Consider the following 13,391-nt stretch of genomic DNA (forward strand, 5'->3'; position numbering starts at 1 on the left):
GACATCTACCTAGGATTCAATGACATCAACTATATTCCTACTACCTCTTAGGTATTTATTATGCCACCATTGAAGGAATAGTATTCTTTTCATGCTTAATAAACCATTCATTAAGATGAATCATCATCCTAGGATCATTGCATCTAATTTTGGACTAGACCAATGCACGCAGAAACTTCTCATTCAATCATAAGTTTGCTAACATTTCATTGTTATTCCCATGCATAGGAACAAGTATCTTGGGATCTCCCCCCACTGGTAGGTGTGAGGACCAGGATTCAAGCTCAGGGCCTATGTTGCCGCATGGGCCTATGGCTTCTCTGATAGCCCGTTAGCCTTCTCCAATGCAAGGTGAAGTACCCTTTGCAGTCGTGTAATTCAGACCCAGGATGGTCACCATGCAAAGAAGAAAATATAAAAAATCCATCCTGCGACATTTTTTCTGTCAATTTTCTGTCATTTGTTCCTGCAAAGCTTCAGAGCCTAGGATCCCAGGATTGGCTACGGGCCCATGGGAGCCCGCCAGCCTGAGGTGATCGAAACTAAGGCAGAGTTGTCATGAACTGAGTTCAAATCCCATGCTTGGCAATAATAATAATAACACACCGTGGCTCAGAATTCTCACCATTTTTCTGCCACCTCTGAGATTCCATCTCAGGTCTGGGTAACTTTGTTGCACTGTGTGGGAAAGTGAAGCTCACCATCCTTGAAGACTACAAGGTCAGGCCTAGTCTCAGGGCCTGAACTGAAGCCCCAGAATTTACAAAAATTATTTACTCACCTATTTTACACATAGGATCTCTCTTTACATAGAGATGTGGAATGCATCATGCATTCAGTGTAGTTATTCTTTTTATTGTGTGCCTCAGTCATGGATGAATTTTGTATTTTATTGTATATGATGACAGCTATAACTGTGCTGACATGGATGACAACTGATTCCTATGAATATAGCGTTGCCTGTATAGCATACTGCATCCTAGTTGAGATCCAGGACTTTCACAGGACAGAAAAACAGTTGCAACGATTGGCTTCTCACATCAGGATTCATCTTTTGGCAGTGCTGGGATCTGACCTTGGGGACTGTCAGGACCAAGAGGCGAATGGGTCCAGGTAAGCACACCAGACTGTGAGACACTAAGGAGCAAGGCCGTTCCCAGGACCTGAGATTGAGCCCAGCGGGGGAGGGGGGGGAGGGGGGAGAAGGGGGAGCACAATAGTCATCCATTCATAATCTGAAGGTAGTATGTAAATAAGTACATATTTGTATAGAGAAGCATGGTGACCAGTGACTGAATCCAGTCTACCTTGTGACTAACGATTCTTGGATCTTCCCCAATGCCTCCATTTCATGACTGTGATGATTATGGTCATGTTTCATCAACTCTTCATTAATAATAATCGATATCCCATGAGTCTTGCCTATCATTTCCTACTAGCATCAAGCAAGAACTACTCATTCAAAGATGCAATCCATCGAATTCCATGACTCTTCCTAGGTCCGGAAACGAGAATCTCAGGATCTCCTGCCATTCCCTCAATGTATGGGGGCTGACTGGGATTCGACCTCGGGGCCTCAGTTTCTGGGTCAGCCTCTGGCTCTTCTGATAGCCAACAGGCCATCAGCCACACCAAGTAACATTCACTCTGCAGGCCAACTTGTTTGGACCCAGCATGGTCAGCATGCAAAAGAAAATAAATGCAAAAGTGCCAGGTGGAACTTCCAACCGCTTTTATTCCCCCTCGTGGCTTTTTTTTTCCAACAAGCCCCAGGATCCGAGGGTCTGTGGACGGGCTGTGGGTCCAGATGTTGCAGCCTAGGATGATCGGACCTGAAGCAGAGTTGCCATGACTTGAGTTCAAGCCCCAAGTCTGGCAAAAAAATTAAATTAAAAAATAATGAATGAAGCACCCTAGATAAGATCTCACACTGTTATACTGCTAGAGCTGAGATTTGAACTCAGGTCTGGGGAACCCCATTGCACTGTGGGAGAAAGGGAAGCTCACCATCCTTGAAGGCTAGAATGTCAGGCCTGTTCCAAGGCTTGATTTGAAGCCCAAGCAATGGACAAAAATAACAAGCCCATCTCTTTTACACATAGGATCTCTATTTACATACAAGTGTGGTATGCATCTTGCATTCAATGTACTTATCTTTTTTTTATTTTGAGTCTTATTCATGGATGTATTGTGTATTTTATTGAGTATGGTGACAGGTATATCTGTGCTGACATGGATGACAACCTATTCCCATGGCTATAGAGTTGCCTATATAGCATTCTCCATCCTCGCTGAGACCCAGGATTTCACAGGACAGGAAAATAGGTGGATCGATGGGCTTCTCATATCACGATGAATCTTTTGGAAGTGCTGGGATTTGAACTCAGGGCCTAGCTGGCCCAATTGGTGAATTGGGCCAATTTGAGCACACCAGCCTGTGAGCCACTACGGAGCTAGGATGTACCCAGGTCCTGAGACTGAGCCCTGGAAGGGGGGACCAATATAGTCATGAATTCATCATTTAAATACAGGATCTATATTATCATACATGGATGGGTGACATCTTGCATTCAGTGTACTCGTTCTCTTTATTTTGTGTCTTATTCATGGATGCAATGTGTAGTTTATTGATTATGATGACAGATATAACTGTGCTGACATGGATGGCAACCCATTCCCTTGGGTATAGGGTTGCCTATGTAGTAATCTCTGTCCTTCCTGAGACCCAGGTCTTTCTCAGGACAGGAAAACAGATGGATCGATGGGCTTCTCACATCAGGATAATCTTTTGGCAGTGCTGGGATACAAACTCAGGGCCTAGCAGGCCCAATTGGTGAATGGGTAAAGGTGAGCACACCAGCCTGTGAGCCACTAAGGAGGTAGGCCACTCCCAGGACCTGAGATACAGCTCTGGGAAGAGGAGATTGGGAGGAGGGGGAAAATAGACATGCATTTATAAGTGCAAGTTAGTATGTAAATAAGTACATGGTTTTAAAGTGTAGGAGAGATGGCAACCTGTGATGGAATTTACCTTGTGACTACCAATGCTTGGATCTTCCCCGATGCCTCCATTTCATGACTGTGATGATTATGGTCATGCATCATCAATTCTTCATTAAAAATAATCGATACCCCATGAGTCTTGCCTATCATTTCCTACTCACATCAAGCAGGAACTACTCATTCAAGGATGAGATTGATTGATTCCACGACTTTTCCTAGGTCCGGAAACGAGTGTCCCAGGATCTCCAGCCATAACTTCATTGTAACAGGGCTGACTGGGTTTCGTCTTCGGGGCCTTCATTGTCTGCTTAGCCTGTGGCTCCACCAAAAACCAGCAGGCCTTCAGCCATGCCAGGTCAACTTCACTCTGCAGGCAGCCATGTTCTGACCCAGAATGGTCACCATGCAAAGGAAAATAAGCATAAAAGTGCCAAGTGGAACTTCCACTGCTTTTTTTTCCCCTCGTGGGTTTTTTTTTCTTCCAGCAAGCCCCAGGGTCAGAGGGTTCGAGGACAGGCTGTGGGTCAAGAAGCTGCAGCCTAGGATGATCAGAGTTGAGGCAGAGTTGCCACGACTTGAGTTCAAGGCCCGGGTCAGGTAAAAAAAAAATATTAAAAAACTATGAACGAAGAACGCTGGATCAGAATTTGTGCCATTTTACTGCGAGAGCTGGGATTTGAACTCAGGTTTGGGTAACTCTGTTGAACTGTGGGGGAAGGTGAAGCTCACCGTCCTTGAAGACTAAAAGGTCAGACCTGGTACTGGGTCTGATTTGAAGCCCCAGTACTGGACAAGTCCACCCCTTTTAAACATAGGGTCTCTATTTACATACAAGTGTGGTATGCACCTTGTTTTCAGTATTGTTAATCTTTTTATTTTGTGTCTTATTCATCTATGTATTGTGTATTTTATTGAGTATAGGATGACATATATAACTGTGCTCACATAGATGACAACCTATTCCCATGGGTATAGAGTTGCCTATGCTTTCTAGATCCTAGCTGTGACCCAGGACTTGCACAGGATAGGAAAACATCTGCAAGGTTTGGCATCTCACATCAGGATGAACCTTTTGGCAGTGCTGGAAGTTGAACTCAGGGACTGGCAGAACCAACTGTCAAATTGGTCCACATGAGCACACCAGCTTGTGAGCCACTAAGGAGCTAGGCCATTCCAAGGACCTGAGACCTAATACTGGGGTGGGAGTGGAGCACCATATTCATCCATTCATAAGCTGAAATTAATATGCTAAAAGGCCTGTTTGTTTAGAGCAGGAGATGTGGCGAGCTGTGTTGGAACCCTATTTTTCATGTGACTACCGATTCTCGGATCTTTCCCAATGCCTCGATTTTCTGAATGAAAGTATTATTGTCACACTTCATGCAGTCTTAAATAAGATCTTGCCTATCATTTCCTATGCGAATCATGCATGAACTTCTCAATTCTTCCCTAGGCCTGAAATCAAGCACCAGTACTGAAAAACATAACATTTATAGACATTTTAAATATTTGAGTTATATCTTTATATTCATTTTAAATAGTGTTTGTTGGAGTGATTCATTATATTTTAGTATTATTGATGGATTGATTGATTTAGCATTTATTTTCTGGACTGTGAGTACACCTATAACATTTATTACAATTGTTCCAATGTATTCTATATCATGTAGCTTTGCAGACATAATATGTACATCATACCTGACACCCAGCATTTGCACAGAAAAGGAAAACAGGTGTCACACATGGAATCTTACACCAGGAAGAAACTTTTGGCAATGATGGGACATTGACTGAGGGCCTAGGAGGCCCAATTCGTGAAGGAGTCTCAGTATGGCAGCATCTAGCCCATGCAGGTGCCAAGTGGATCCCAAGAACTGGGAACAAGTTTCAGGTTTGGCCAAAATAGCAAAAATGTTCTATGCAGATGATGGTATACAAATAAATATAAATTTAGATATTTACATACTGCCAGAAATGTCTATTTAGTATTCAATGACACATACTAATCTCCTATGGATTCTCAGGTCTTTAGTGAGGACTCCATTTAAGAAATAGTATTCTTTTAGTGCATAATAAACTATGGATTAAAATTAGTCAGTGTCCTGTGATTATTGGGTCTAATTTTCTGATAGACTGATTGATGAACTACTCATCCAACCATGACATTGTTCACATTCCTCTGATGCTCCAATGGACAGGCAATATTTTCTGAGTCCCCACAGCCCTTTGTGGCATGACCGGGATTCAAACTCAGGAACTAAGATTCCAGGTTGGCCTATGGCTTCGTTGACAGCCTGCCAGCCTTCAGCAGTGCCAGGCGACCTACAGGTTGCAGCCGTGTCATTTGGACCCGGGATGGTCACCATGCAAGGAAGGAAAACCAAGAAACCGCCGACCATCCACAGATCGCCGTTTTTTTCTGTGCTGTTTTCATTTTGTTTTGCTGTCAGCCTCTGATGCATACCATCCCATGATCAGCTGTGGGACCAGAGCCTGCACTATCCCAGCCTAGGGTGCTGGAAGCTGAGGCAGTGTTGCCACAACCTCATTCAAACCCCGTGATTGGCAATCAATCAATCAATAAAATTTTAAAATATTAAAAATAGCCAGACACCGGTGGCTCCCATTTGTAATCCTAGCTACTCAAGAGGCTGAGGATTGTGGTTCAAATCCAACCCAGGCTGTAAAACCCATGAGACTCTTATCTCCAATAAAGCACTAGAAAACCAGAAGTGGTGCTGTGGCTCAAGTGGTAGTGCGCTCACCTTGAGCTGAAGAGTGCAAGGACAGTGCCCAAGGCCAGAGCTCAAGTCCCACGGAAAAAAAAAAATGTAAAAATACGAATGAAGCTCCCCAGCTTGGCATTTGTGCATTTTTTTTTTTACTGTCAGGCCTAGGATGTGAACTCAGAATCTGGGTAACTGTAATGCACTGTGGGGGATGGGGAAACTCAACGTGTTTGAAGACAAGCAATTCAAGCCTGTTCGCTAGGCCTGAATTCAATCCCCAGCCCTATTAAAGTAATATTCATCCACATTTGAAATAACGATTATTATCTACATACTTATGTTTACCGCATATTATTTGCCAGTGTATTTATTTTATTTTTTGCACTATTCATTCATTTATTACTTATATTGACTATCATTACACTTATAACATGTATTAAATTGATTACATCTTATGAGAACTACACAGAGTAGCATATGTATTATATATCTTACTTCAGACCCAGGACATTCACAGAAATTGTATAGTAGATGATCCCATGCTTAGAAAAATAGAAAGAATACAAAAATCAAAGTCGAATTCATCCCTAGGTACCCCAGTGGCTCACATCTGTAATCCCAGCTACTCAAGAGGTGAGAACTGGAAGATGAAGTTTCAAAGCCAATCCAGGCAGAAAAGCCTGAGAGACGACATCTCCAATTAACTGGCAAAAAGCCAGGCTACAGGTATGGCTGAAGTGGTAGAAAATCAACCATGAACAATCAAGCTAAGAAAGAACAAGCTGAATTCAAGTGCAGAGAGAGGGGGGTATGGGAAGAACGCAGAGAGAAATCCTCCAAAAACCGAGAACAAAACAACAGTACACACATCCCACCTAATTTATGGTACCAAAAACTGAAAATAAAAAATCAAGCTTGTGCAGTTGTATAACTTTACATGAGCACATATGCTTTTAGGTACACTACAAAGTTATGTTTTAATAATATATACGTATATATATATTAAAAATGTATATATATATATATACATATATATATATATATCTTTAAATAAACTAAGAAACCAGCCAATGAATAAATACTTCTGAATTAGTGCTTTAACCATGGCATTATAAATTATTTCTATTAAAAGTGTATTCCAAGTTTCTTTCCTCAGAATCAATCTTTAAGAAGTTTGTTCATGCACCGGGCATCGGTGGCTCACGCCTATAATCCTAGCTACTCAGGAGGCTGATATCTGAGGATGGCGGTTCAAAGCCAACTTGGGCAGAAAAGTCCATGAGACTCTTATCTCCAATAAACTGGAAACGGCACTCTGGCTTATCTCCAATAAACCAGAAATGGCACTGTGGCTCAAGCTGTAGAGCACTTGCCATGAGTTGAAGAGCTGAAGGCAGGTAGCCAAGTCCAGAGTTCAAACCCCACCTCTGACAAAAAAAAAAACAAGAAAGAAAGAAGTTTGTTCATACAGATCATAAAATTCTAACCTTCTGAGCTTTAGGAAACTTGTCTTCCTTTTCTTCCAGGGTCTTATGCTCCTTAGGCAAGTACTCCACTACTGAGCTACATCCCAGTCCCAATGTTTTTGTTTTTCATTTTACAATTCACTTTATTCCCAAAATGCTTACAAGTACCTAGTGTCCTCACAGAAGTGAGTTTTTATTCAGAAACCCAACCTTTTGTGGTATGAGGACTTCCCTAGTGTATTTTGTGGTAGGCACTGAGGAAAACTCACATGATACAATTGCAGAGAGTTTATAGTTATAGAAATAACTCTAAATAGAAATAACATTTACTTTCCATCTAGGGAGGAATGATGTACTCATTTTCATTCTCACTCTTCATGGCAAATGGTCAAAATGGAAACACCATTGTGCTATGCTGAAATATAAGCATTTAAACCTCTTTTGTAAAAACTCTCATGTTATAAAATCAAAATGTATCAAATAAAGGCCAAGTGAACTTTAAAAAAATATGAAAAAAGCTAATGAAGCTCCCTGGCTTGGAATGTGTGCTATTTTTTGTCTGCAAGGACTGGGATTTGAACTCAGGGTCTGGGTAACTCTGTTGCACTCTGGGGAAGGGGAAGCTCTCTCTGCTTGAAGATCAGAAAGTCAGGCCTCTTCCCTAGGCCTGAATTCAGGCCCCAACCGTGTGAATCATAGTCCTTACATGTATTTTAAAGATAGGATTGAAATTCCAGACAGGTGCTCAGTCTATATTATGTTTGGTGTGGTTATTCATTGTACTTTTTGTTTTATTCATTTATTTGCTGTTTATTTTATTGACTGTGATGACACCTAACCATGTATTACATTGTTTACACCCTATCACATAGCATTTAGATTTGTAGACTTGTTCTCCATCATGCCTGACACCCCGCACTCTCACAGAAAAGGAAAACAGGTGTCACACTTGGCTTCTTACTCCAGGATGAAATTTTTGGCTTGCTCTGAGATCGAGCCCCAGGTGTGGCCAAAATAGCCATACATGGATAGACAGGTGGTAGTACACCAATAAATACATATTAGTACAGAGTGCCAGAGCCGTGTATCTAGTATTCAATGACATTTGCTACGTTCCTACCAAGTCTTAGGTAGTTATTATGCCTCCATTGAAGGAATATTATTCTTTTCATGCCTAATTAACCATTAATTAAGTTCAATCAGCGTCCTAGGATTATTGCGTCTAATTTGAGTCCACACAGCTGCAGGAACTATTCAGTCATAAGTTGGATACCATTCCATGGGGATTTCTATGCAGAGGCAGGAGTCTCTTGGGATCTCCTGCCACGGTAGGTGTTAGGACCAGGCTTTGAACTCAGGGACTGTGTTGCGGGGTTGGCCTATGGCTTTCCTGACAGTCCGCCAGCCTTGAGCAATGACAGGTCACCTGTGCGTGGCATCCATGTCATTCAGACCTAGGATGGTCACTGTGCAAGAACCAAAGCCAAGAAACCGACTACCATGTGCGGCTCATGGCTTGTTTTAGTGTCATTTTCATTTTGTTTTCCTGTCAGACATCGGGTCTTAGGATTCCAGGATTGGCTTTGCTTCTGGAGGCTGCACCCCAGGCTAGTGTGATGGAAGCTGAGAAAAAGCTGTCACAATCTGAGTTCAAGACACATGCATGGCCAAAAACAAACAAAAAAATTTAAATTAAAAAAATTAAAACAATTAAAAAATTAAACAATTTAAAAAATTAAAAAGACAATTATTTATCTCCCTGTTTTGCAATTCGTGCCATTTTTTCTGCCAGGCCTGGGATTTGAACTAAAGGTCTGGGTAAATAGCAGCACTGTTGGGCCAGGGGAAATCACACCATATTTGAAGCCCAGAAAGTCAGGGCCCTATGTGTTCCTCAGCTGTTTTTCTCAAGGCAGAGACTCTACCACTGCCACAGCTCCACTTCCAGCCATCTGGGTTAATTGGACATACGCACTTGGAGGCTTTCCTGCCTGATCTGGCTTGTATCTCCTGTTCGGCTTTCTTTCTCAAAGCTGGAGCACTACCCTCTGGGCCATGATACACTTCTGGTTTTCTGGTGGTTTATTGGAAATAAGAGTCTCACAGACTTTCCTGCTCGGGCTGGCTTTGAACAGAGATCTCCTGAGGAGATTTCAAGTGGCTTTTCTCAGGGATTCGCCGAGGATCTGCTCCACACAAACCCTTAGTTTAAATCTTGAGAGGTACTAGAGAAAAAAGGAAACATGAAGATGCTTCTATTATTTTCTAGATACTTCAGGTTGGAGACACAAAACACTCATAATTATTAGATAATTTTATAGGCAGACAGTATGAGGATCGTTCCAGGTTTTGGTCCTCTCGTGCTGAGACAGTAAATTCACTGCAGCTCAATGCTAAGTGACTGAACTGGCATGTCCTGTGGACATTTACTGCCAAAATCATGTGACACTCATTTCTCACTTTTGGCTTCAAACCTGTGACCAGAGGAGAAGAGGAGGAGCGAAAATCCTTCTCAGAGAAAGCACCTATAAAGAACATTGGGTAGTTTACTTATAAATTCAAGACATTGGAATGATGCTGTTAAGTGGTCAGATTGTCCAGATTAAAAAATGAAGAAGAAAAGAAAGGCCGGTGCCAGTGGCTGCTGACTGTAATCCCAGCTCCTCAGGAGGCTGAGATGTAGAGAATCTGAGTTTGAATCCAACCAGCATAGGAAAGTCCATGACACTGTTATTTCTAAGAGATCACAGAAAACCCAGAAGTGGGGCTGTTGCTCAAGGTTAATGCACTACTCTTGAGCAAAAGTAACTCAGGGACAACACCTATGCTCATAGTTCAACCCCAGGACCTGTTTCCATGTCTTTGTGTATGTGTGGATGTATTTCTATAGGTGAAACTCCAGAGTAGCTATGATAAAAGGCATCAAGCTAGAAATTTTGTTTTCAATACAATGATTTCATAACACAGAGACTGCTTTCATGACAGTGCATGTTGCTGGACTCCCCTCACAGTTCCCAGTGCAGCCTGAGGGTTTCTCTGCCTCCCAGGCCTGCTGGAAGAACGCTCTCTCATTGTCTGAACAAGCAGACAAAAGGCCTCAGTCCTGTACAGTTGTGTAATAAACAACTCCATCTGGGCCAATTAGTGAGGATTGAGTGTGGATGGGCTCTGAAGGTCAGGACAAAAAAGACCTCTTGGTACCCCAAGCTATCTCTCTCCCCAGTGGTCCATTTTCACAGGAAGCCTTCATTTTTGCCACCTCCGGTGGCAGGCCAAGTTCCCAGCACTTATCTTGCCTTTGTGAGACTATATTCTGGTGTTCACATACAGTGCTCAAAATAATTCAGGAGTCCTTTTGGCAGATAACTAGGGCACTTAATCTCAAGAAATGTTTCATTGAGGGTGCTGATGGGCCTATGATGCCTCTGCTAGGTTTCCTGAAGCTTTGGAAATCCAAGCACATGTCTGATCTCACCATGCTTCTTTTCTTCTAGGACTGCTAAAGCACATCAGGTTTTGAAACCTTTGACCTCTCCAAGGTGAGCTCTGGGTGGCAAGGTTTTGGGGATGAACACAGGACTTGGGTGCTGACCATGAGCTCAGTGTAGGAGCCCAGTGCTTTACCAATTTGTGTCACAGCTTTACTACTAGTCTGTGTGTGTGTGTGTGTGTGTGTGTATGCATGCGTGTGTGCACACATACACCAGTCCTGGAGCTTGAACTCAGAACCTAAGCACTGTACCTAATTTCTCTTGTACAAGAATAGCCCTCTCCCACTTGAGCCACAGAGCCACTTCAGGCTTTTTTCTAGTGATGTGTTCCTGAGAAATCAAGTCCAGAGTTTCATAGATGCAAAGCACTCTACCCCTAAGGCACATTCCCAGCCCTCTACTTCATGTTTGTTATTTTGTTTCTTTTTTATTGTTGTTGCTTGTAGGAGTTGAAGTCTGGGCCTGGGTGCTGTCCCTCAAGTCTTGTGCCTCTACTACTTGAGCCAAAGCACCATTTCAGGTTTTCTCATGGTTCATTGGAGCTAAATGTCTCAAATACTTTCCTAACCAAGCTAGCTTTGAACCATGATCTTCAGATCTCATCCTCCTGAGGAGCTAGGATGACAAGCATGGGTGACAAGCATCCAGCTTCCACTTCAGGTTTCTTAGTGGTGAATTGGAGATAATAGTCTCATGGGACCTTTTGTGTCTGGCATAGTTTGGAAGCCAGATCCTCAGATCTCAGCTTCCTGAAAAGGCAGGCTGGCAGACCTCAGCTATAGACCCCAAGGCTGTGGCACTCTACTGCAAAGGGGTCCTTGTCTCCACGTGGTGGAGTGCTAGCCATGTGTCCAAGAGGTAAGGGTCAGTGCCTATGATGCGAGTTCAAGGATCATGATTGAGAAAAAAACAAAACAAAACAATTGTCTGCAGTAGACAACTCACCCACTCTTCAGTAATACATAATTTTGTCCCTGCCATGGGGACATATCTGCATCTCCATATTCTTGTCTGCATAATCATCTCAGTTGTGTAGCTCTTATAAGGACCATATGAAAGAATGTACTCTGTGAAGGACAGAGCAGATAGCACTCTTTGAAGGACTCAGCACACAGTGTCATGTGAAGACTCATCACCCAGCATCCAATGCAAGACTCAGCACACTGCACCCTGTGAAGGACTCAGAACACAGCACCCTGTGCCAGACTCAGCACAGAGCACCCTATGAAGGACTCAGAACATAGCTCTATTCCACAAGCTGTCATTGGAATTAGGTTGCTTTCATCAGTATCACCATTCTGTGAGGAACATTCCACAAATCACACAAGTTAACTTCTAATGGTTTAGTGGGGTGTTTTTTTGGGGGAGAGGGGGGAAGGCTTCCCGTCGGGCTTGAACTCAATGCATGGGGATACTGTTCTAATAACATTTGCTCAAGGCTAAGGCTCTACTACTTAAAGCCACATCTCCAAGCGTCTCACATACTACCTACCAGGGCTTGGTTTTAAAGCTCCCAAGCAGCCAGGATGATGGGGGTAAGCCAGCAGCATCTGCTTCTGTGGAGCTGGGTTGAAGCTGTTTACATATGCCTAAGTCAGGTTAGGTGGCAACTGTCAGTGCCAGACTCCTAGCTTGTTCTGTGATGTGGTATTTGAAGTCCTGTCCTTCTATAATTGCAGTTAGAACATTCTACCTTTTTTTGGTGGCACTGCTGGGGCTTGAGTAAGGGCTTAGACAGTGTCCCTAAGCATTTGTGCTCAAGGCCAGCACTCAATTGATTGAAAGACAGCAGAACTTTCAGGTTTTCTGCTTATGTGGCACTGAGGAATGAAACCCAGGGCTTCGTGCTTACTAGGGGAGCACTCAAACACTGAGCCCCAGGAGTAAAGGAGGTATAAATAGATAGAATGTTGTATACATAAATAATATATATACAAAAGAGAGATGTCTATATTATTACATTATAGATAATATTATTAGCAATTACTAGGTATTAAATTATATCTCCATTTAATGATGTGTTCCAATTAACATTTAATTAAGCATTAATTAATACTCAATATCCTGTTATTGTTTATCACATATGTACATTCATCTATGCATATAATTAGATATTTTATAGAATGAGACAGATGTCTATATATTATTAAATTTAGCATCATGTGCTACTACCAATTATTAGGTATTTATGTCTCCATGCAATTTTTATTCTGTTAATACTTAATAAAATATTAATTAAACTTAATCCATGTCCTATAATTACTGCATCTAATTTTATTCTAGAATGATTCATTACTAATTCAATCTGTTTATTATTTATTGTAGTGACAATTCTTCCACCTATGACATTTTTTTACCTTTGTGACATCCTATTTACATAGCATATTGATTTTCATCCGAATTATATATCCTACCTTACACTGAGCACTTTCAAAGAAAAGAAAATCATGTGTCACTCTCGGCTTCCCACTCCACGATTACATTTTTGGCAGTGCTGGGATCTAAACTCAGGGCCTCGAAGGCTCAATTCATTTATGGGTGGCTGCCAGCACAGCAGCCTCTAGCCAATTCAGCTACCAGGTTGTTACCAGGCCCTGAGATCAAGCCCCATATATTGACTCCATATTGTGCTTAGTGTAGCTATTCATTTTTTTGTTTCATTCATTTATTTACCATTTATTTTATTGATTGTTCTTACACAT

This window comes from Dipodomys spectabilis, unplaced genomic scaffold (assembly GCF_019054845.1).
Source record: "Dipodomys spectabilis isolate Male_0828 unplaced genomic scaffold, ASM1905484v1 ptg000068l, whole genome shotgun sequence".
In the NCBI taxonomy this organism is placed as follows: Eukaryota; Metazoa; Chordata; class Mammalia; order Rodentia; family Heteromyidae; genus Dipodomys; species Dipodomys spectabilis.